This window comes from Peromyscus californicus, unplaced genomic scaffold (genome assembly GCF_007827085.1).
Source record: "Peromyscus californicus insignis strain IS unplaced genomic scaffold, ASM782708v3 Scaffold_3__1_contigs__length_106647218, whole genome shotgun sequence".
NCBI classification, from domain to species: domain Eukaryota; kingdom Metazoa; phylum Chordata; class Mammalia; order Rodentia; family Cricetidae; genus Peromyscus; species Peromyscus californicus.
Window position 1 is genome coordinate 47,821,601 of NW_026294551.1, and position 24,210 is coordinate 47,845,810.

The window sequence follows — 24,210 nt, forward strand, 5'->3', positions numbered from 1 at the left end:
GACGATTGTCATTACCTGCCTTTTTCCAGGGTCACAGCTGCCCCAAGTGGCCCAGCAGGCGCGTCAAGAAGATGGGGACAGGCTCCAGGCCTACAGACGCCCACCCTGAAGGGCCAGGCAGCCATGACCTACCCCGCTCAGCTAGCCTCTTGCCCCTTCTTTTCCGGCTTGTTCAGCTAGGACTCTTGGGAGAGCCCGGGCGCCGAGGGCATAGGAACTGAGTCTTCTTGCTACCAGCTGTGCCCAGATCATGTGGGATGAAAGAAGCCACCCTGCTGACCAACCTGCCCACCCAGGAACCCAGACCCACTCCTGCCCAGGCCCAGGGGCTGCCCAGGTTCCTGGCCAAGCAGGTCTCCACCTTGACTGCCATCCCAGTCACCCCCCCCCATCCCATTCCCGACAGAAACAGCATCGTAAGTCAGTGACAGCTCCCAGCTGTTGGGAGTTATGGGTTCCCAGAGAGTGGCAGCTGCTTCTCGGCCCCCTGTAATCACCCGGCTTCAACTGAATGTTTCCAGCACATAAAAATCATCGCACATAATTTAGTTTTTGCATAATTGGGTTCAGTTGCGTTTTCAGAGCAATTACGACCTTAGTGGCAGTGTCTGCACAGCATAGGACCCTTTCCGGGGTGGGCCATACTCTGCAGGTCCTCTGCAGTGCTGTCACCCCGCCACCAGACAGCATGCAGGCCACAGCCACCTCTGCCCTCTCCAAAACATGTCTAGGAGATGTTACTCTGGCAGTCTTCCTCCTTGGAGTCCTGAGTGTGGTCTCCAGCCTACCACCCCCTGCTCCTACGAGACAGAGGGGGCAAAGTTCCAAATCCCAGCCGGCTGGAGGGTAGCCTGCCCTATGCCATCAGCATTCAACCCTCACTGGCTACACTGTCCACAGGACCCCTCTGATCTCCTTGCCGGGCTTGCACCCTCTCTCCTGCTCAGGCCTTCCCAGAAGGCCATTCTTGCCAGAACCTTCCCCAAGGAGTGGCCCTATCCCCGTCACTCTGAGAAAGCCCAGACTCTAGGTTCAAGGACATCCACGCTGCTTGGCTCACATTTTAGGCTGAAGGAGACACAGCAGAGCCTCCACTGGGGGTCCTGTGAAAATAAAGCATTTCCTCCCTGGCCTGCAGCTGCAGGCGGGTAGGGGCTGCGGTGGGCTTAGCGCTAATGCCATTCGACATTTGTACAGCTCATCGGAGTTTACAGAGAGCTCTGCCTGCACCCTCAGCCTGTCCCGTGCTGTGTGTGCTCTCCCACCTGCTGTGGCTGCTCTGTCTCTGTGCACCTCTGAAGAATCTGGGGGTTCCTTGGGTAACCCTAAAGCAGGGGCCTCCAGGGAATGCCAGTGCACCAAGGAAACCAGGCCAGGGCTGTTTTTTAGGCAAAACAATCAAACTGTACCAAAGCTCTGCTGTGGGATTAATAACCAGTTATGAATGCATGGTGGCAGGTGGAAGAGGTGGATAGCCGGACAGGGCAGAGGCAGGGTTGGGGTTTTCCTCAAAGAGGGCAACAGGAGGACAAAGGACTCTAGGCAAGACCTGATGCAGGACCAGGCTCAGTTCCCCTGTTACCTCAAGGAAGGACAGGCTATCATCCCTAGGAGGTCGAAGGCAATGAGGCCAAGGACTGTGTGGGACAGTCACTTCCTGCACAGCGAAGCATACTAAGAGGATGCAGGCTCAGGGCAGCTGATCCCTGTCCTTTACTATTTTCCCACATGCCAGGAAGGCTAGCCTTCCAGGACCTCCATCTCTTCTAACGGGAGGGTGTGTTGAGGGCCCAATCAAGTTTACATCCGTGTCTTTAAAAGCCAGTGGTATCACTCCAAGCCCTTGGATTAGCTGTCCCAGCCAGCCCTGGCCACTTTTGGACCCCCTGCCTGAACCAGCAGGTGCCAGTCCTGGGACTGTCATCCAGCAGGTTTCTTCCCGGGGAGGCAGACACTGCATCACCACGGCGCCTTCTGTGCCCCCTCCATGAGGCCCTTGGGAGCCCTGCCCCACTGATTGCCTGATTAATGTACCAACAATGAGGAGGGAGCCTTTGCTGTGCATTTTAAGATTGCACATTAGCAGGAACCCACGTCTCTGCGGAGAGGCCCTGCACCTCTCCTGCCAGACTCCTCAGGCCCCTCCTGAGTCGGGCTGCCTTCTGCTTGAGGGGGCGGAAGGGAGAAGACCCAGCTCTCCCTGCCTTCCTCTCTGGGGGATGCCCTTCACTGCGTTCTGCTTCACTACTCCCAAACCTCCAGCCTCCCACGCGCACGCGCTCCCCAAGCGGCTGTATAACCTCATTCATTCCTTCTTCCATTCACACTTGCCCCCCAGTCTGGGAAAGTCACAGAAGCCAGTGTTGGAAGAGCCTGGCAATGAGCATCATGGTCCATTTGCATATGGGGGTGGCAATGCCCAAGGTACCTACTTTAGGAGTATAGGAGGGGTTTAGGGAGGGGCGTAAAGGAAAGCCTCTGCCACCCCTGGGCCACTAGTCAGCATTGTTTGGTCACTGATCCCCTATGTGACACCCCTGTGTGATCTATTTGACCTATGAACTAGGCTGAGAGGGATCCTGCTCTGTGCAGCTGCCTTAGCCGTGAGGGGAGTCTGCTCACATCTAAGCACAGAGGACATCCAGGCAAGGGAGCTGGTAGTGTCCTTGGGTCAGCCTGCAAACTCCAGCTCCTTCTGCCAAGCTGAGCATGGACAGCCACCTCGCCAGATGTGCCTATGAATGCTCCCATGGGAATAGACCTGGTGGGGTGGGCGGCAAGGCAGAGGCAGCAAGGCAGAGGCAGAGGCAGCAAGGCAGAGGCAGCAGAATAGCATGTGCAAAGGCACTGAGGTACAAAAGTGGGCCGTGTTTTCCCACCCCTCAGATGGTGCAGAGCCTCCAAGGAAGACTGGGCTGGAGAAACCCAGGACTGGGGTTGGTCAGAGAGCTTGGCACTGGGACCAGCATCAACAGGGCCTGTCTGCGATACCCAGGCCACACAATCCAGTGTAGTAGGGACCCTGCAGTACGCCGGCCACCGGAAGTAGTAGAGGAACTAATGAGGAAGATCGGACTCTGGGAATAGGGCCTTGAAACGGAAGCTCTCACAGCCCTGTGGGGGCAGCATCACTCACACAGGAGAAAATGAGGTGCCCAGAGCATCAGTGGCTGGCCACAGCTGGAGCACACAGTGGTGGGACAGCTCCTGTCTAGCTGCCTTCAGGCTGGGGTTCTCGCTTCAGCTTCCTGCCCAGGAGCGGGCAGAGCAGCCTCAAATAGGGCTGGTCAGCTTTCTCAGGACAGCGTCGCATCCTGGGGGCTGCCCGCCTGTGCTACCCGCTCGCCCTCCCTCCCCTTGAGGAGGGACATCCCCATGGCTAGTTTCCCCATGGTCCCAGGGCAGGTCAGTGGGTCTCTCTGAAGTTTGCAGGCTGCTAGGCTGTGTAGCCAATCTCTCTGGCCTTCAGCCCTCCCTCCCCTGCCCCCAGCCTGGCCAGATGCTCTTCTCTTAGCAATCAATGCTAACCGAATGCTCTCCGCTGCGTGGATGGCGGCCTCAGGCCAGGCCGGCTGCACTCCTGGGGCTGCTGGCGCCTCGGGCCACTTGGCACTTATGCCACTGTGTTCTAAGCATAGGCTCCTTCCTGGCTCAGCCCTGAAGACAAGGAAGCTGGCCAGCGAACAGCTGGGCTCCCCTCAACAGCCTCCACTGCTGGGCAGCATGGCCGGCAGCCTCCTACCCATGGCTGCGAGAAGAGCGTGGTGGAGCCAGAGGCCGGCCGGAGTTGAATCCTGGCTGCTCCTTTTAACGTTTGAAGGATCCTCATTTTCCTCACCTGCAAAATGGGACAATCACTGAAAGCCGAGGACGGGCCCACAGATGCTGGTACCACCCACCGCTCCCACATCTCCATCTGTCTAACTGAATCCATCCAAACCAAGCTCCTCTCTTCCTCTGTCACAGCCTCCACTCGCATATTCTCCATCTTGGGTGAGGAGGACCCGCTCACTTCAGCGGCTCAGGATCAACACCTCAGAATCGTAGTGGTTCCTTCCCTCAGCCCATACTCCACTCTCTGGAAATCCTGTTGGTTTAATTTTAGAATTCATCCAGTGTATACCCACTCACCTCAGCCACTACTGCCATCACTCGCCCGGACTGTTGCGGTAGCCTCCTGGGTGGGCCCTCTGTCCCCACGCTCACCCCTACATCTCCTTCAACAGTAGCTAAAGAGGTCCAGGGAAAGTCCCAGTCAGAATATGCTGTCCCTCTGCCTAAATCCTCCACAGCTCCCATCTAACCCTAAGGTGCTCCCAGGTTTAGATCAGGCCCAGAGGCGCTGCTTTCCCTGGCTACACAGACCTCACTGTGTCCCTCCCCTATGCCAGGCACTCAGCCGCCTGCCTTTGCCCATGCTGTTCCCTCCTCCTGGAACTGTTCCCAGTATGTCTGCAGGGCTTCTCCCCAGTGAGGGAGGCCACTCTTCAGCAGCTAATCTTCAAGGTGCTTCTTCCCTGGTACATTTGATTCTACAGCATGTGACCTCTTCTAACGCACAACATAATTCACTTGTTTACTTTCCATCTCCTACCGTTCTGTCCTGATGAGTGAGTTTCCTGCACACAGTAGGTGCTCATTAACAGTTCTGGGAGAGGGAAGCACCCTCCCAAGTCTCTGCAGAATTGAGTGATGACACTTGGAAAGCCCTAGGCTCAGAAAACCCCCAGCCCAGGACCTGGCTCATAGTCGGTGTTCAATAAACACTAGCAGCCATTACTCCTGGGGAGACGCGGGGCCCCAGGAGGAGCACAGAGACTCCATCAAGGAAGTGATCAGATGATAGACTAGCTCTGAGAAGGACCCAATACCAGGCCTTTCCTGGAGCAGGGGGACACAGACAGCTTTGCCCAGGATTGGGGAGCTCCCCAAGGTACAGGACTTTCAGCAATAAACTGGAATAGTCCCAAACAAACCAAAACAACTTAGTCACCCTAAAGGGGGGCCAGGACCAGAGCCTTTCAAACAGAAATGTCTGGGTTAAAGAAGCGGGGAGGCCAGATTTGGTCGCACACACCTTTGATCCCAGCACTTGGGAGGCAGAGGCAGGAGGATCTCTGAGTTCCAAGACAGCCTAGCCTACAGAACAAGTTCCAGGACAGCTAGGGCTATATAAAAAGCCCTGTCTCAAAAGACCGAACAACCAACCAAACAAACAAACAAACAAATAAATATCCTAGAGGTGGGGGAAGCAGGGGAGGGACCATGCAAGTGTATGTTAGTATACTATCACACTGTGGCTCAGTACTTGTAGTTCAGGAGTCAGAGCTGGACTCCCCAATGCATAAGCATGGACTGTGGACATTTGAGCATTATGTTTATGTGCATGTCTGTGTAGATGTCTACCTGAGGTGCTTATGTGCTCACACATGTTGGCCTGCATGCTTACGGATGTAGACATAGTTCATATGCAAGGCATTTGCATGTACCTGAGTACAGGCATATAAGCTCATATCTGTCTCTAGAGACCGTGGGTGACAGCCCAGGTCCCCTTTATCCCGCAGCATCTCAGGCACAGCACCCCCTGGGTCTGGGGGTGGCACTGAGGTGTCTTGTCTTGGTCCTCACCTCCTCTTCGTCTTCAGCACTTGCTCACTTCCTCACACTGAACCAAACACCCTCTGCAGGTTCTCCCAGCGCCAGGATCCCCCTCAGGCTTTTGTGTGCCTGGGCTGGTCCCCTGGAAACAGGCTTGGCTGCCAGCACCATGCTAATTGGACCGACAACTTCTCCTAAGAGCAATTTGGGCTCTCCCATATCCTACCCATCATGCCTCATTTTCTTGCCTGCATGGGTGTGCTGTAGAGGTAGGGGCTGGAGGCTACCCTGTGCAGCTCTGTATTAAGGCACTGCCCAAACTTATGACCCACCCCAGTGGGAGCTCATTTCATCTCGGCAACTCGGGACTGGAGAGATGGCTCAGTGGTTAAGAGCACTGACTACTCTTACAGAGGACCTGGGTTCAATTCCCAGCACCCGCATGACAGCTCACAACTGTCTGTAACTGCAGGATCCAATACCCTCAACAGATATACAAACAGACAAAACACCAATAATAAATAAATACATTTAAAAAAAAAAAAAAAGAAAAGAAACGTGTCATCTCGGCAACTCCAGATGGGCCATAAAATCTCCCTGAGGCCTTATAGGCCTGGGAAGCCTAGTGAGCCTGTCTGGGCACCTAAGCTTCCTGGGCCTAAGCAGGCTGCATGGGAGATTGTGTTCACTGTTATTGTTAGCAAAGGATACTGTTCCCAGACTGCCAAGACATCCTGGCAGTATTCATCCCAATTCAGGACCGTCTCAGAATCCAGAGCATATGCTGAGAGGCACTTAACTCAGGGCTAAGATTCCCTGGAAGGCATCCTGCTTTCTGCTCTGTCCTTTGTCCCAGTCCATTATCCCCACCTGTGCCTACATGTCTCTGTGGGAAACACGGCGCTCGTGGACTTTCTTTACCTCTCCCAGAACCCCTCATCCACACTCCCGGCTCATGATGTGTGTCCCCATGTTAATCAACCCTGCTGCTCGGTTTGCGGGCCCTCCCTCCCTTTCACCACCACCAACATCAACAACCACCATTTCTTCCTCCTCTTCTTCCTCCTCCTCTTCTTTTTTAACAGGATCTTATGTAGCCAGGGAAGGCCCTAACCTCCTTTTGAACACTTGATCTTTTTGCCACCACATTCTGGAATTACGGGCATGTGCCGCCATGCCCTGCAGGTAGGGCTGCAGGGTTCTGAGCATTCATCCTTCCCAGAAGGTTTCTGGGACTTGCCTCTTGCCCAAGAACCTTGTGGATCAAACTGCCACTCCCCACAAACAATAGCAAATTGTAGGTGCACCTGCGACCCGATGGGTAAGTGACAATATATTCTGGGTGTGTGTAGTGGGGCGGGTCCCTTTGAAGGGGTTGGCAACTATCTATGGAGATGCCAGAGGCATGCAGCGGGGCGGTGCTTCCAAACCCTGAGCAGCTGATGATTCGATGATTTGGAGAAGAAGCAGTTCTCTGCCAGGAGTCCTTGTTTCCAGCCCCAGAGAATCTCCCCCCACTTTTCTGTGAAAAGCATTCAGGACTGATACGCAGGCTCTAAGTATAGCCTATACCTGCTGACCACCCTGTTCTGCACCTGTCCCCAATCCTCTCCATTTTGGGGAGAGGATGGGCTCATGGTTATCTCTGCAACATTAGGAGACACAGCTCCTTCACTCATGGATCCTCCATTGGGGGGCGGGGGCTGAATTAAGTACAGGAAACACAAAGAAGGGGTTAAGATTTAGATGAAAGAAGGGCTCTATTTTAACTATGGGCTCAACATTTGAGTTGCAACCTAAAGGCTAAGAATGAGGAACAAGGGCTGGCAATGTGGCTTACTTGGCAGAGTGTTTGCTTAGAATGCATAAAGTTGTAGGTTCAAATCCCAGAAACACATGAACCAAGAGTGGTGAGGAACACCTGTAATCTCAGCACTTGGGAGGTAGAAGCAGGAGGACCAGAAGTTCAAGGTCATCCATGGCTACATAGCACGTTTAAGGCCAGCCTGGGCTACATGAGACTCTGTCTCAAGAAGAAAAAGAAAGAAAAAACAAGGAACAAGGATAGACTGAGGAACAGCTTCTCAGAGAATGACTGGTGCAATAGCCCAGGGGCAGGACTGTGCTTGGTATAGATGCAGGGGAAGGAGAAGGGATGAGGTGGGAAAGATGGGAGCCAGAGGCTCAAGGAGAGGCGATGTGACTGGATCTGAAGAGGACAGGTTGTTACAGAGCAAGGCAGGCAGCAGGGAGGCTCGTGGCTACAGTCTGTGAGAGATGTTGTGAGGTTACAGAGACAGAAAGCAATGGACAGCATGGAGAATTGTTTAGGATGACATCTAAATGAGCTTCTGTGAGGTATGGGAGTACTGGGAGGACCGTGGTGGCTTTACCAGGTGCCACTGCGAGCCTGAAGGAGCCTAGAAGCAGGCTCGGGGACGTGTGCAGTCTGAGTGGCCTCTCAGAGATGCAGTTGGTACCAGAGAAGGCAGTGCACCTGGGAGCCATTGGCATAGAGATGGCATTTAGTCCGTGGGAATGGATGAGGTCATCTAGGACAGTCAAGAGAGAGGATGCGGCATTGAATCCAGCGGTGTGTGACAGTTTGGAAACAGGGCAGAAGCAACCTTGGAGAAGATGGCGTCCCTGAAGCCCGGGGTTTCCAGAGGGAATCGACGTGCTAAGAGTGAACTGTGGACTGAAGCGCCTGATGGATCAGCCATGGAGAGGGACCAGCGGCAAGCTCACGTCTAGGGGGTGCTGGGAACCAAAGACACAGGACCTACAGGGATGAAGGGGGTGAGGAAGGCGATGCACTGGATCGACCAGGACATGGGAGGATGTGTGGAGAAAACAAGTGTCCCAGAATCTCCATGGCGGCTGGCAACAAAGGTTTGCCAAAGATGAGGGAGGGCTCCACGTGGGAAGCCAGGTCAGAAGAGCATCCTTGACCTAGAACACTCCCTGGAAAAGACACAAAGACAGACCAACCACTGGCTCTTTCTCTGTTTGTTTCAAGTGACAAGCATCATCCCTACTCACGTTTCATTGGTCAACATCATGCATGTGGCCCTGCCTGCCATCATGGGACAGGGGTGACTCCTCTTGGGGGAGGCAGGGAGCAAGGAGTGTCTGTGGGCATCAAGAGCGCACTCACACAGGAAGCTCTGACGTTAAGTGGTTGGAGAAACAGGAAGGACCTTGTGGGGGTGTGGGTCAAGGGCAGCTATTTTTTCTTTTTTTAGCTTTTTAAAATTATAGTTTTTATCTCGAATCGCTGCACAGTAATTGTACATATTTATGGGGTACAGCCTGACATTTCAAAACATGTATACAATGTGTGATGATCAGGGCAATTAGTACACCCATCACCTCAGATGTTTATCATTTCTTTGTGTAGGGAACATCCAAAATCCTCTCTACTAGCTGTTTTGAAATTTACAATTAATTGACAACCACAGCTACCCTACTGTGCAACAGAACATTAGATGCTACTCCTATCCAACGGCACTGGGCACCCATTAACCATGCTCTCCATCTCCCACACCCTCCCAGTGTTTGTTTTTTGAGATGGAAGAAATAGAGCCTGTTCACATGCCAACAAGCATGATTCAGGAGGAGAGAAACTGTCAGAGAGAAGCTGAAACAGTAGGACCGAAAGGGCAGAAAATAGGGGGAGATCTGAGGAACGCCTGCTCCGAGTCATGGGGGACCTCGACAGATTCTCCTTTCTCCATGAAGCAGGAGGTAGAGATTGGAGGCAGAGTTGAGGGTGGGAGTCTGAGGCGAGAGGGGGAGGGACATCTGGCGTTGTGGGTGAGTCAGCTCCTCTGGTCACCCGAGGGCCCTCTGCAGGAGCGCCAGCCGGCCTGATCTTGGGACTTTCTCCAGTGATATTAGCTATTAAGTGTGGCAAGAGGAAAGGGAGAGTCACCCAAGGGTGGGGTTGCCAGTGAGTCTGCACCGTTCAACCAGGAGTTTGGAAATATTTGCAAACAGGCCTTTCTGACCCCTCCTGACTCGTCTTCGATCCAAACGCTTCCTGCCGCCTTTTGGACGCTTGGGCTCTAGCTTGTGTTCTAGGACAGAGGACAACTAGACTCTCTAGGCCCCACCCCTCCTTCGACTCCCACATAGAATCTGCTCACATCCTTCAGAGCCCAGATGAGCACCTCAGGTACTCAGTGTCCAGCTGCTTCCTCATCTCTGCTGGCCTGAGTGCCGCATGTTCTCCAGAGACCCACAATGGCTCATCCTCAGGCCCCAGGCCTGGGAGACCTGACCCAAGTCACATTCAGCGTGGGCTTCCTGAGTGGTCTCCAAGCCCTCTTTTTACCTGTCCAATTTTCCTTTAAAGTTGTCCATCACTATTTACTTTCATTTTAAAATAATACTTGCCTGTTGTGGAGAAACGTGAAAGGTATGGAAGTAAAAAGGAGGGGGGAAAATCACTCCATTCCCATTACCCTGACAACCGTTGACAGGTCCTTGCTGAACCTTCAATAGTTCCTTCATTTATATAGGGCTGTATAAAATTTAAATAAAAATTTTATTTAAAGAAATAAAGTTGAGATTGTGTTATATATGCAGCCCTCTGCTTCCACCCGGCTGCTCAGTTCTGTACTGAGGATCCTGAGGGAGCCCAGTGGGCAGAGTGGTCCCTGCCCCGGGGCAGTGGGGAGTCAGCTCTCATCAGTCAGCCAGGGCCAGTTACCCCGGTATGCCATAGAAGGAAGAATGATGGAGTTAACAGGCCAGATTCCTGGAGACTGCGGATGATCCCGCTTTATGCCTACATTATTATTTATTTATCTCTGAAACATTTACGTCTCTCATCTTTCACTGCTATAAATTATCATAGCTGAGCTGGCATTGTGGTACAAGACCTCGAATCCTAGCAGCTGGTGGACAGAGGTAGGAGGATCTTTAATTTGAGGGTAGTCCGGGCTACACAGTAAGTTCAAGCCTGAGTGACATACCCTGTCTCAAAAACCAAACAAAAACTCACGGCAGGGCCCGAAGAAGAGATGGCCCAGCTGTTAAGAGCATTGGCTGCCTTCCAGAAGTCTTGGGTTCAATTCTTAGGACCCACAAGGTGGCTCACAACCCTCTGTAACTCCAGTTCCAGGAGATCTGACACCCTCTTCTGACCTCCAAGGGCACCATGCACCCATATGGTACACACACATGCATGCAGGCAAAATACCCATATACATGAAATTAATAATGAAACACATTTTAAACTAGCTGAGCGGTGGTGGTGCACACCTTTTGTCCCAGCACTTGGGAGGCAGAGGCAGGTAGATCGCTGAGTTCAAGGCCAGCCTGGTCTACAGAGTGAGTTCCAGAACAGCTGGGGTGGGGGTGGGGTGGGGGAGCCAACAAACATGACAGAATGGTGACTCATGCCTCTAGTTCCCAGTACTTGAGAAGCAAGACTATCAGAGCCCTAGGCCAGCATGGTCTACATGAGATCCTGTTTCGAATTAAAACAAAACAAAAAATATCATGGCAGAAATTGGTGATATTTGTTGCATCCTGGGAGGCAAGGCTGATGGGAAGCTGTGGGGCTGGGGTGAAGGAAGCTACCCTCTCTATATGTCAGGGACTCTTGATTTATTACTGCATTGATGTATCTATTAATTCTTTAAGGTCAGTTATATTAAGTTAAATAACACTGAAATCAACATCCTTGTCCAAATCCCTGATCTTTCTTTGGACCAATTTCATTGAGCCCAAGTCCCCTTGATGAACCCTGACAAGTTATCTTCTAGAAAGTTTAGCTTACAGCCTTTAGCTTTGAGATCTGCATGAAAGAAGTCCCCAGCTACGGGGACTTTGAGAGAGTTGGCCCTTTGTGCTGGCTGTCTTCTCATCCAGTGAGCTACTCGGAGGAGACAAGGGCTTTGCCTTGGAGACTGGATCGAAGCGTGTGTCAAACCACCTCTGGGCCTCCTAGGGGTATTCACATCCGCTTCTTGACTAGCCCTCCCCAGTCACTGTAAAGGTATTTATGTCCCCATTTTACCAGGAAGAACAACGAAGCTCACGACACTACAGCCATTTGCCCAGGATGGTAGAACTATTATGATTCAAACAAGATGGATCCAGCATCCATAATGAAAGGCCAGATGGCTCTTTAGGGGCATTGCTCACTCAGAGACCGTCTTCCAGCATCCCCTTCTCTCGGACTTTACCCCTGCTCCCCTGTGGACAGCCTCCCTCCTCCCCGGTCTCCATTATTTACTTCCACTCCTTAGGCTTTGGACTCCGGGAGGCTGGAGAGAGGACAGGCAGATAGATGGGGAGGAAGTGGAAATTCTGTGTAATACCCTTGTCTGTATCACAAAACTTGTCTTAAGTGCCGGCCCCAGGGATTTGCTGGAGTTGGCACAGCAGAGGTGGGGCTGTAGGTCAGATTTTAAATTGGACTAGTAACCCCCAGAGGGATCCTTGAAAGAGGTTGCTAAAGAAAGAGTTTCCGGCGGGACTCGGTGGTTGAGGCAGGCGGTGGCTGTATGCAAGGCTGACCCGGCTAGGTCAAGCCTGCTTAGCAGGGCCTGGTGGTGACAGGTCTGGGTTCACAGGAAAACTGAAATCTTTTGCCTTTTTCTCCCAGTAATGAGTTGGTATAAAAATGGATCTTGAATAAAATCGTCTGCAGTTTTCAAATTTCAAAAATGCATTAGTCAAAATATATCAAATTTCCATGTACTGGCTTACCACCTGCTCTAAGTGGGATCCCTTTTCAGCTGGAATATATTGAAATATGAATCACTCCCCGGGAAGCAAAGGGGACCAGAGGGGGAGTAAGGCCCTCTTAGAACGTGCCGAGTCCTGGGCTCCACTGGATCCCCACAACCACCTTTCACTCAATAACATTTATTTCCTGGGTGGCCCGGAACCTTGGCCACTTCCCTCCATCTCAGATTCCTAAGCCAAGCCCTTACGCTCTGTTCAGCCTTTGCCGCAAAGGGCAGCCGCAGCCAACTCATACCCTCCAGCCTTTAATGCTGCTGTGAGCACTCAGACTCACCAGGAAGGCAGGCCTGTCATCCCAAGGCTCCATCCAATGGCAACTTGTCTGCATTTGCTCACTGGTGCTTGTGTGAGATAGGATCACACATAGTCCAGGCTGCCCTTACCCTCTTGAAGCCCCTGTCCATCTTGCTGGCTGCTGCTCAGAGTGCTGCTCTTCCTTGATCTCATCTCTGTGGGTCCCTTTTCTCCAGGACTGAGCCCCAGCAGTCACACCAATCCCCAAGTGAACTCACAGGAACCTGCTCAGCACCATCTCCATGGAGTGAGATCTGATGCTAGCCCCGAAGTTCCCAGTAGTCCACTAGACTGTCCACTGACGTCACCACGTGGATAGCTAACCAACAGTCAGGCCCACCACATCCTCAGCATGTTTCCTAACAGGCTTCCCCATCCCAGAGGCTGAAAAAGCCGTTCTTTCGGTTGCCCAGGTTGAAAATGCAGAGGCTAGTTCCCATTTCTCCCTTTCTTTGATCCCCTAGGTCCCACCGGTTTCCCCTCAAAATATACCCCCCACATTACTCTGTCCCCACACTCCCCAGTCACCTCTCCCCCTAGACCATGCGATGACTTCCCGAATGGATCCCCTGCTTCTAGTTTCTCTCCCTCACCACCACAATCTACTCCACAGCCAGAAATACTTTCAAAAACGGTTCAGTACGGGACTGGGGGTGCAGCTCAGTGGTACAGCACTAGCCTTGCATATGCAATGCCCCGGGTTTGATCCTCGGCACCGCAAAGACAAAAGGAAGTTATACTCATGCTACTCTTCTATTTGGAATCTTCTAGTGGCTTCCCCTTCATCACAGTAAGATATAACTTCTTATCAGTCCACCATGTTCTCACGACTGGCCCATCTCCTCTCCAGCACCATCCTGAGCCTGCCCCAGCACTAGCCACACCCCTAACACTAGTCACACTAGCCACTCTTGGTCAGAGCGAGCTTTGGTGCCTTGGAGGTTTGGCTTTGCTTTATGGTAAAGTTCACACATACTTCCTACACATGTAAACCATAAATTTGCCATTTGAACGCACACAGTAGTGGCATGTAGTGCACTCACAGCATTGTGCCAGCCACCACCATTATCTAGTTCCGGAATATTTCCCTTACTCCAAAGGGAGAGCACATGTCCATTAGCAGTCACCCCCATAACTCCCTCCCCCAACCCCTGGCAGCCACGAATCTCCTGTAAGTCTCTGTGGATCTGCCTGTTCTGAACAGTTCATGCAATCAGAATCGCATAACATTTACTTCGGAGTTTTAACACTGGCTGTTTCTACAAGGCCACTTGTCCCAGGCAGGGCCTTTGTAGGGCCATCTCTGTGTTGGCAGCCAGGGCTCAGATCAGACATCACCTCCCCGTCTTAGAAGACCTCCCTCCGGCCCCAGCCACTCTTGATTTCATAAGAACCCTGCTCCATTGACTCTCCTCTCAGCCCTCCACACTCCGAGAGTAGCTGGTTTAATTATCTGCTTATGTGTTCCCTGTCCCCAGGATGGTGCTGGGCCCTCAACAATTACTGGTGGTCTGACAGAGCCAACACACTATCTATTGCTCTACACAGAGCCATCTACGGCACTACAGACCCCCAGATGAGCAGAGAAGAAGCAGCACTCTTGGAGCCTGGAAGAGTAGGGAGGAAAGACTCAGACGCAGGTCAGCCTCAGCGGGGATGCACGGGGCACTGGAGAGGACTTTTGAAATAGAAGAAGTACCTGGGCAAGTCCAGAGGTTGGGAGAGAGCATGCCAGTTAGGAGCCATAGACGGTTGTCAACCTGTCCCATGGCTTCATCTGCCTCCTGCACAGAGGCGACATCATAGGTCTCAGAGTTGGGTTGATACACAAAAGATCCAGCAGAGAGGATGGAGTCTCTTTCGTTTGCTTCTTCTCCACCCCCACGCCCCCCCACCCCCCAGCCCTGGTCCTAACATGTGCACCAGCTCACAGGTACAGAGAGAACAGACCAGGTCCCAGCTGCTTTTACATCATTCCACAAACAGCTTTTAGAAACATGGGAAGATGGTCAGGGAAGGAGGAGGATGCACATCACAGGCAACCTCAGCTGTATTCTAGGAGTCAGGGAGGGTGTCAGTCTTTGGAGTTGCTTTCCCAGGAGATGGGCAGGGCGAGGACAGGCCTGCTGGGACAAGCCCACCCCCACCCCATCAGCTCTCTTTATCTTTCTCGGCTGAGCCACCAGCTCCTCTGGGCACAGAGATGTCTGTGAGCCCACTGTTCATTTCTCCTGATTGAATCAAGCCCAGCTGGTCTAGGCCCTGTGGCTCTGGGAGTCCAGCTGAGTTCCCAGGAGGAGAGGCCCTTCTCCAAAGCCAGAAGGCTCAGGAGGGCAAATTCAATTGTGTACAAGGCAGGAGCCATTAACCTGTCTGTGGACTGCGACACCTCACCTCACCCCCTGCTCCTTTCTGCCAGCAGGGCCTATGCAGGCCACCTCTATGGAATCCTAACCCACCACCTCCTAGGTGTGCCTCTCCTCTCTCTCCTCTGTTTACGGTTCCCATCACTCAGGCTCCTAGGACCAGAATGGAGTTTGAGCTAAGGAGGAGAAGAAGCCCATGGAAAAGTGACTGGTACACCTCATGGGCGAGGAGTGGGGTCATTTGAATACAGAATTCTGGCATCTCAAGTGCCCAGCACATGATCTAAAGCTGTGGTCTCCAGGATCATTGACTTATGGCTATTTCAGCTTGGCAGTGGTGGCCAACATCTTTAATCCCAGCACTCGGGAGGCAGAGGCAGGTGGGTCTCTGAGTTCGAGGCCAGCCTAGTCTATAGAGAAACCCTGTCTCAAAAAATAAAAACAAACAAACAAAAAAAGGACAAAACCCAAAAAATAAAAAGAAAGAAAGAAATATAGCTATTTCAAAGATTTCTCACGATTAAGAATGTAGAATATCTCGACGGGCGGTGGTGGCCCACGCCTTTAATCCCAGCACTCGGGAGGCAGAGCCAGGTGGATCTCTGTGAGTTCGAGGCCAGCCTGGTCTCCAAAGCGAGTTCCAGGAAAGGCGCAAAGCTACACAGAGAAACCCTGTCTGGAAAGACCAAAAAAAAAAAAAAAAAAAAAAAAAAAAAAAAAAAAAAAAAAAAAGAATGTAGAATGTCTCATGAATAGCTTTTATATTGATTATGTGGAGGGATGATTTTGTTTTTGTTTTTTGGAGACAGGATTTCTCTTTGTAGCCCTGGCTGTGCTAGAACTCATTTTTGTAGACCAGTCTGGCCTCAAACTCACAGAGATCCACCTGCCTCTGCCTCCCGAGTGCTAGGATTAAAGGCGTGCACCACCACCACCCGCCCAGCCAAGATGATTTTTCTTAACTTTAGATTTATTTAGACTGGAGTTACAGATGGTTGTGAGAAACCACGTGGGTGCTGGTAACTGAACCTGGGGCCTCTGCAAGAGCAACAAGTGCTCTTAACAGCTGAACCATCTTTCCAGCCCCAAGAGAGATGAAATATTCTAATACATTGGATTAAATAAAAACATTTTAAAGCTGGACTGTGGTGGCATACACCTTTAACCCTAGCACTTGGGAAGCAGAGTCAGGCATATCACTGAGTTCAAGACCATTTGGGAAGCAGAGTCAAGCAGATCCCTGAGTTCAAGACCAGCCTGGTCTACAGATTTTAGTGCCCGGACAGTCAGGGCTACACAGGGAAATCCTGTCTAAAATAAATAAACAAACAAACAAATATATGACTTTCATATATATTTTTTTTTTCATTTTTTTCCCAAGACAGGGTTTCTCTGTGTAGTTTTGGTGCCTGTCCTGGAACTCGCTCTGTAGACCAGGCTGGCCTCAAACTCAGAGAGATCGGCCTGGCTCTGCCTCCCGAGTGCTGGGATTAAAGGCGTGAGCCACTGCGGCCCAGCTGACGTTCATCTTTTGTTTTTACCTTTCTAATGGTCCTACTAGAAAGCTTAAATCATCAGCTTGCCTTCTATCAGAGTCCGTGCTGAGGAGGGCACAGGCTTGTCACTGAGGCTTATGGCCTTTTGAGGTGAAAAAGAGTAAGAAAAGATCTTGTGGGAGTGGGGGACCTCTAAAGGGTGCTCCTTGTCCCGAAGGCCCCTCAAAACTTTCTCTGTAGGCATTAGAAAGCCAGAGACTGTCCAGTAGAGGGACCTGCCCCATGAGGACCCCCGAGACAGGAAGGGGTGTGGCCTGGAGAGGAAAGGCTGTCCAGTCACGGCTCCTTCCTCCACCGTAGACGGTGACCACGGGCCATTCTAGATGCTGCGGTGGCTCGCACTGTTGCGGGGGGCGGGGGTGGGGGCATCAGGAAAAGGACCTGTCCAGATACAAGAACCCAGGATGGAACTCTTGAGTGGAGAGCAAATGGAGCCCCTAAGACAGCTGGAGTCGTGGGTCACCAGCCGGGGTGCCCCAGAGCTGAGAAAAGGGAAAAGCCAGGAAAGAAAGGAGGGCAGGGGGAGGGTGCAGTTCAGTGGCGGAAGGCTTGCCCAGCATGTGAAAGGTCCTGGGTTCTATCCCCAGGAGCGGGGAAGAGAGGGTGTGAAGGCAGTGCCTGGGCCAGGGCAGACCTGATGAGGTGAGGGTGCCCAGCGGGGGGGCTGAGGAAGCCCACCAGAAGTTTCTGCCTGAGAATGAGGAAAGAGAGGGCAGAGGCTGCTGGGGAAACAGCCCCTGCCGCCGTGGAGAGCTCTGGGTAGTGCCATTTGGGGTTAAGCTGGTGGTCTGATGGGGAAAGGAGGGGTGTCCTGGGGCTGCTGGGCAGGCTGGCGCCACAACTGGCCTTTTCCTTATCCTTTCATACCTCCATGAAAGGGTGGGATAGGTAGAGGACCCTAAGGAAGTCTGGGTGACCCTCAAGGACCCAGAGGGCGTTGGCTTAGGGTGGTCCAGGTCTGAGATTCTTCCACGGCTCGTCTCCGAATTCACCTTCCTAGTGAGGCCCCCTGGCTACACCCTGCTCCCCTGGCCCTGGCCTTGTCCTCAGCCCTGCCTCACAGGCGAGTTCAAATCTTGGTCCCCCAAGAGCATCTTCTCTCGCCTGGGCGGGCGTGGCTCAGCGCCCCTCCCCTCCCCCCCAGCCTCAATGGAAGACTGGCTTCCTCCAGCCCCAGCCCAGGAAGGGATGACTTGCTCCATTTCCCACTTTAAAGCTGGAGGCAGGCTTTCAAGCTCTTCACTCTGGCTCCCACCTCCCACTTAGGAACAGGCCTGCTCGTTTATGCAGCCCAGATCACGGGCATCTCTGGAGCTAATGAATGATCCGCACCTCGGCTCAGGTCAGCAGCCCCTGCCAACTTCCTCGGTCCCCTCTTGATGGCTCATTATTCCAGCATTCCCAGGAGACGGATGGAATTTTTTCCACCGTCACCTAATTACATTCCAACTCAACATGAGACGTTGACATGTGTCCAATCCACACATGATTCCCAATAAGCCTGAGAATGTTCCCACAGAGGGTGTGAATGGGGATGTTTTAATCTTGAAGTGTATGTGGAGCTATTTCCTGGGGAGAGCTCCAAATGAGAGCCCCTCTCCTGTCAGAAGCCAGCAACCCTACCCGGGGAGCTATGGAAATAGGTTGTAAGGCTGTGACAAGGTGGCCGGAAGTCACTGCCAAGAGAAGCAGAAGGGGGCTGTGGAAAGGTGTTTCCTGAGGGCCTGTCACCGGGACAGGAGGAGACTCTGATAGTCTCTAAGGTATACCCAAACTGTGCAGGGGCTCCTAGACAGGAGTCCTCCCCCATGCTAAGCAGAGTGTCTCAGTGTGTCCCCGCCCTGAGGAATCCTTGGGGTGGGAAACACAGGGTTCTGTCTTTAGAGACCTGTCTTGTGTGGCCCTGAGGCTTGGGTACATCACCGTCCCTAGCCAGGGGACATGGATGTTGGGTGGGAAAGGTTCTGGTTCCTGTTCTGTCTCTCAGTAATGAGATCTAGAGTTACTGTCTGCCCTCCCCCTAGTTCATCTTAGCTGGTCCCAGCTTTCTACAAGCCCAGTGCCAGCTCCACGGCTTCTTCTTGTGCTCAGTGGCCTTTCCCACTCTCCTTCCATCCCCTGAGCTAACCCCCCCTCCCCTGCATCCTCACTCATCTCTCTCAGAGCCCCTAGATGGAATCATGCAAGAAACAATGTGGTGAGGTGGGCAGGTGAGGGGGTACAGGCGACAACCTGGAAGCCAGGCCCATCCAAGGCCTTGGGTTCCAGCCACTGCTGTCTTGGAAGGGGTGGGAGTGGGGCTCTGGTTATTACGTCCTTGGATTTGCCAGAGGCTGGCATTACGGATTTGTACATACAATTGGTTAACACTGTATTCAACAAATAAAGAAAACAAAAACCAAACACCGTGTGGGCAAACACCACTCTACCTATAGTCTGGATTCTGCCCGAGGCCATGCTTGCCACCAGCTGCCAGAACTGTCTGCTGTGCCCCCTGGAGCTCACAAGAGGAGTTCTTTCCTTCCCCTCCCCCGCTACCCACAGCTCCTTTGCTGTAGGCCTGCTCTGGTCACCCCCATTGAACAACAAAACCCTGCTGAAAGGAAATCTCAGGGACTGCCTTTCTCCTTCACAGGAAGCTAGCTGACTTCCTCTCCCACTCTCCAAGCCCTGCACACTGGACTGAGCCGGCTTCTTATGCACAAACGCCCGGTTAGTACTGATACTCCGTTTCTAGTTTCCACCTTTCCTCAAATGCCCCTGAGGTCAAAGTCCCCTTAAAATCTCCTTCTCCCCAAATTCCTCTGCACAGCTCTCTCCTAGAGCTGGTCCAACTTTTCTGGACATTCCTTGTCAGTCTCTGTCACAGGTACCGTTCCCATTTCTCAATTACCAACAGCCCTCTGGGCAGGGCTGAGGGCGCCGTATCCTGTGTATATACCGATGACAGCAGAGCTACCTCCCTCTTACTCTCCCAACTCCAGATCTGTAGCAAATGGTTTGTATGTGTCCTGTGGGGTCTCCCTGCCTCACCCTCTCTTCTAAGGGCCTCCCTCTCCCCGGGTCACGTTCTAGAAACCACCAGCAGTTTCGTCTTCCAGGAACGTGGGACTCTGCATTCTCTCGGTCCCTTGAGTCCAGTCCACCAGGCCCACTAGCCTGTACGTCTGGCACTTTCTCCTCACAATACAGCTGCTTCCTCACTCATCTCCTGCGTTTGCCCCATTCTCCTCCACCTTCTCCCAGTGTTTCTAAAACTTAACTTGGCTGACATCACTCCCAATATCTGTGACGCTCCCTTCAGGAATACGTCTAACTCTCTGCTCAGTACCCCGGACTCGGCCAACATTCACCTATAGTACCAACACCCCAGTAGCAGGCTGTTGCGGCACACGTACCCCCAAGTTCTGTCCTGTCTGTAGTCTTGGGTCATTCTGTCTCTTCCGTCTGGAATACTCCTCCCCTCAGCCACCTGAATAACTATTCTTTTGTTGTTTTTTGTTTTCTGAGACAGGGTTTCTCTGTGCAGCCCTGGCTGTCCTGGAACTCACTCTGTAGGCCAGGCTGGCTTCAGAGATCCACTTGCTTCTGCCTCCCGAGTGCTGGGAGTAAAAATGCCCAGCTTTAAATAACTATTCTTTAAACTTGGCCTAAGCCAAATGCGTTCTCTTCCCTTTGGGCCTATCCAGACACTGCATTCATTCAACATGGCCTCAAGACTGTCAGTTTCTGTGGAGGTATCTGTAGGCAAGTGAGAGACTAATTAGACAAACGAATAAATACTGCCAGACCACATATAAAAATAACACTCGGACCCACAGTCTGCGGCAACCAACCGAGGAAACTGCCCAGTTCTCTGCAGTGACCAGCCTAAGAGGCTGGCTGGATAGCTGTAAGTTAGACTGCCAGTCTACCAAGCAACTCAGAAAGCCAGACAGCTGCCTTGTGATAACCGGCTCAAACCAGCCAGGTCTTGACTAAGTTCCTCCATTTTTGTTCCGGCTTCCAACTTGGGACAGCTAGAGAAACGGAACACCAACTGCATTGGGTTTCCAGCTTCAACCTCACCTACCTGCCCTCTCCATGTCAGCTGCCTCCAACGAGAGCTTATCTAATGCCTTTCCCGCTCCTCTGTCTGCCTTGGGCTCCGATGAAATGTAAGTGACAGCAGCCGCCCCCTGGCTACAACCCGCTTTGAATAAAAAGCTTTTATTCTTTGATTCGTTATTCTTCATTTATTACTATACATGTAACAAGCCTTGCTGAAGGTAACGGTTTGTGATGCTTTGAGTATGGCTTGGACCCACCGAAACTCATGGTGAGACCTGGTCCCCAGTGATGGAGGCGGTCTCTGATAGGAACAGTTCTGGTCATGAAGGGCACAAGTCTCCAGGAAGGGCTAATGCCTTTCTCATGCAGCTGAGTTCTTGCTCTCACGGGACTGGGTCAGTTACTCCAAGCACAAGTTGTAATAAAGCAAGGCAGCTCTCAAATTCTTTCAAATGTGTCCCCCTGCCTTCCCGCCATGAGTCAAATCATCATGAGGCCTTCTCCAAAAGCCAACAAGCTACCAGGATCCATGCTCTTGGACTTCCCAGCCCTCAGAATCATGAGCCCAAACAAACTTGTTTCCTTCATAAATTAACCAGTCTTTGGTAGTCTGTTACAGAAACAGAAAATGGACTAAGACAAGTCTGGAAACCAAACTAATCCATTATCTTAAATAGACTCAGCAGGACAGCTGTCCCCGCTGGGAGTGTCCCATGTGGCCGGCCAGCTGCAGTGAAATGGTAGCAGAGTCTGAAGCCGTCTGGGGAGGGAACTAACGTGCTGGACACCCGAGCCTGTCACCCTTTCCTGTGAGGTTCTTCTCTCAAAGTGATGTCTGTCACAAAGCTGGCCTCTTTGTCGTGGCTCCCAGCTCCCCAAAATACAGAAGTAAGGCTGCTCCTATTTCTTTCTTTGTTTTGTTTTTGCTTTTTGAGACAGGGTCTTTCTATATAGCCCTGGCTATCCCAGAACTCACAGTGTAGACCAGGCTGGCCTTGAACTCACAGAGATCTTCCTGCCTTTGCCTCCCAGTTGCTGCAATTAAAGGTGATCGCTACCACCGCCCGGCTCCCTATTCCTGTTTTGAGACAGGGTCTCACATAGTCCAGGTTGTCCTCACTATGTCGCCAAGGCTGGCCTTGAACTCTGGATCTTCCTGCTTCCACCTTCTGAGCGCTGGGACCACACAGAAGGCTGGCACAACACAAGGGGGATGGCCTGCCTTCTGAAGGCTTAGGGCCAGCGCTGTTTCAGCCTCACTTTCATTCACTGCATGAGTTAGATCAAGCCACAGGAGCAGGTGTGTGGTGCACCGCTGTAAGCCCAGAGCGTAGGGGGGACTTAGGTACCAACACTGGGTGTTTACATCAGCCTGGGCTAGAGAGCAAACCCATGTCTCCAAAGGACCGACAGGGTCTGGGAAGAACCGTCAGGGAGTAACTGCACCAGCTGTGCCAGCGCGAGGACCTGAGTTTAATTCTGAGCACCCACATTAGAAGCTGGGTGTGGCTGTGTGCATACCAGTGTCTATTAGCCCAGCATTGTCACAGGCGAGACAAGCCGATCCTCGGGGCCTGCCGGACAGCCAGTCTAGATGAACTGGTGAGCCCGAGGGGCAGTGACAGACCTGATGTCAACAGAATAAGGTAGAGGGCAGTGGAATAGGACACCCAGTAACCTCCTCTGGCCTCCACATACACAAGCACATGTATGTGCACATACACAAGGACACACACACACACACACACAATTAATCAATTAAAAAGAGGGAGATAGGATCACACCCTCCTGTTTTTATAGCACTTGTGGAGGCAGGAAGGACAGAAGTTCAAGGTCAACCTTGGGTTATACAGACCCTCTCTCACAAACTCAAAACCAACCAACCAACCAACCAACCAACCAACCAACCAACCAACCAACCAACCAATAATAAACAAAAATAATAGGCCAGGCTGCATAGTCAGCCCAGATTCAGGCCAGGAAAGGACCTCGTACAGACATGAGTAGGCACAGGGTGGGGCCCTCTTCGGAGATTGGCCCTGGCACATCTTCCTTTCCCATTGACACCGTGGCGTTCTTGACTCTGCCCTCCAAGCCTGGCAGGGGGCCCGAGTGAGCAGATTTTCAGCAATGCTCCAAAAGCCACGGGAAGGAATGAAAGATGGCAGAGCCAACAGATGGACAGAGGGCTCCATGCAGGCTTCCCTGCCTGCAGGCCCCGGCACCACGTTTAGTTCACATAAACACTGCTCTCCGCTGCTGAACGCGCCTCTATTTTTAAACCTCTCTAGCAGCGAGTGGTACTCAACATTTTCTCAATCAGGGACCCCCTTAAGCAATCCCACCGCAGGAGACCCCCTCACTGGAGAAGAGACACCACAGTCACTCACAGCTCTGGAGCAGGTTAATGACAGACGCCCTTTACTGAACCCTCATTGACAGCCCGTGAAGGGAAGTCTCCACTACCCAATTTGACACTCTCATGTTCTTCAGCTTCCAAACTACCGTCTTAGCTCCATTCTCGAGGTGGGAAAGATGGTGTCAATGAGGTTTAAGAGACCAGATGTGGTAGCACACACCTTAATACCAGCACTTGGGAAACGGCGGCAGGAGGAGCTCTGTGAGTTCAAGGCCGGCTAGGAAAACATAATGATGAGAGGGACGGGGGCGAGGAGGAGGAGGAGGAGGAGGAGGAGGAGGAGGAGGAGGAGGAGGAATTAGAGGGTAGCAGAACCTAGATTCTGAGAAGGCAGATTTGATGGCAAAGCACAGATACTGGTGACCACAGCACCACACAACTTCAAAGGCTTGGGAATACTCTGGAATACATGTACCCATGAACCTCAGGTTAAGAATTCTTTACTGGGGGCTAGAGAGATGGCTCAGTGGTTAAGAGCACTGGCTGTTCTTCCAGAGGACCCGGGTTCAATTCCCAGCACCCACATGGCAGTTCACAACTCTCTGTAACTCCAGGATCCAACACCCTTACACAGACATTCATATAGGCTAAACACCAATAAAACAAAAATAAAAAAAGGATTATTTCTCTAGTTATGAAGTGGTGGCACATGCCTTTAAACCTAGCATTCGGGAGGCAGAAGCAGGGTATCTCTGAGTGGGTATCTCTGAGTTCAAGGCCAGCCTGGTCTACATAGTTCCAGGACAGCCAGGGCTATACACTGAGCTGAGGTCCAACCTGGTCTACATAGAGAGATCTTGTCTCAGGCAAAGAAAGTCTTCTTACCAACTACATGGCACTTAAGAATGGCCTGTAACTCCAGGTCAGGATCATCTGTAGCCCTCTTCTGGCTTTTGGGGGTACTGGGCACACACGTGATTCACATACACACCACAAAATACTCATATATATATATATATATATATATATATTTTAAAGAATTTCTTCTCACACCTGGGGATGTAACTCCACTGGTAGAGTAGTTGCCTAGTATTCATGAAGTCCTGGGTTCAATGTCTAGCACAACATAAACCAGCACAGTATTGCAAGCCAATAATCCCCAGCACTTGGGAGGCAGAGACAAGAGAACCACAAATCTTTGGATAAAAGATGAGTTGGAAGCAAA

At 52.0% G+C, this 24,210-nt stretch overlaps 1 protein-coding gene across 1 annotated transcript in view; it reads right to left on the reverse strand.

Annotated features, from left to right (window-relative positions):
* Rtn4rl1 (reticulon 4 receptor like 1) overlaps positions 1 to 24,210 on the reverse strand; it is a 74,500-nt gene that overhangs the window by 3,951 nt on the left and 46,339 nt on the right. The gene's annotated exons all lie outside the window — the stretch shown is intronic.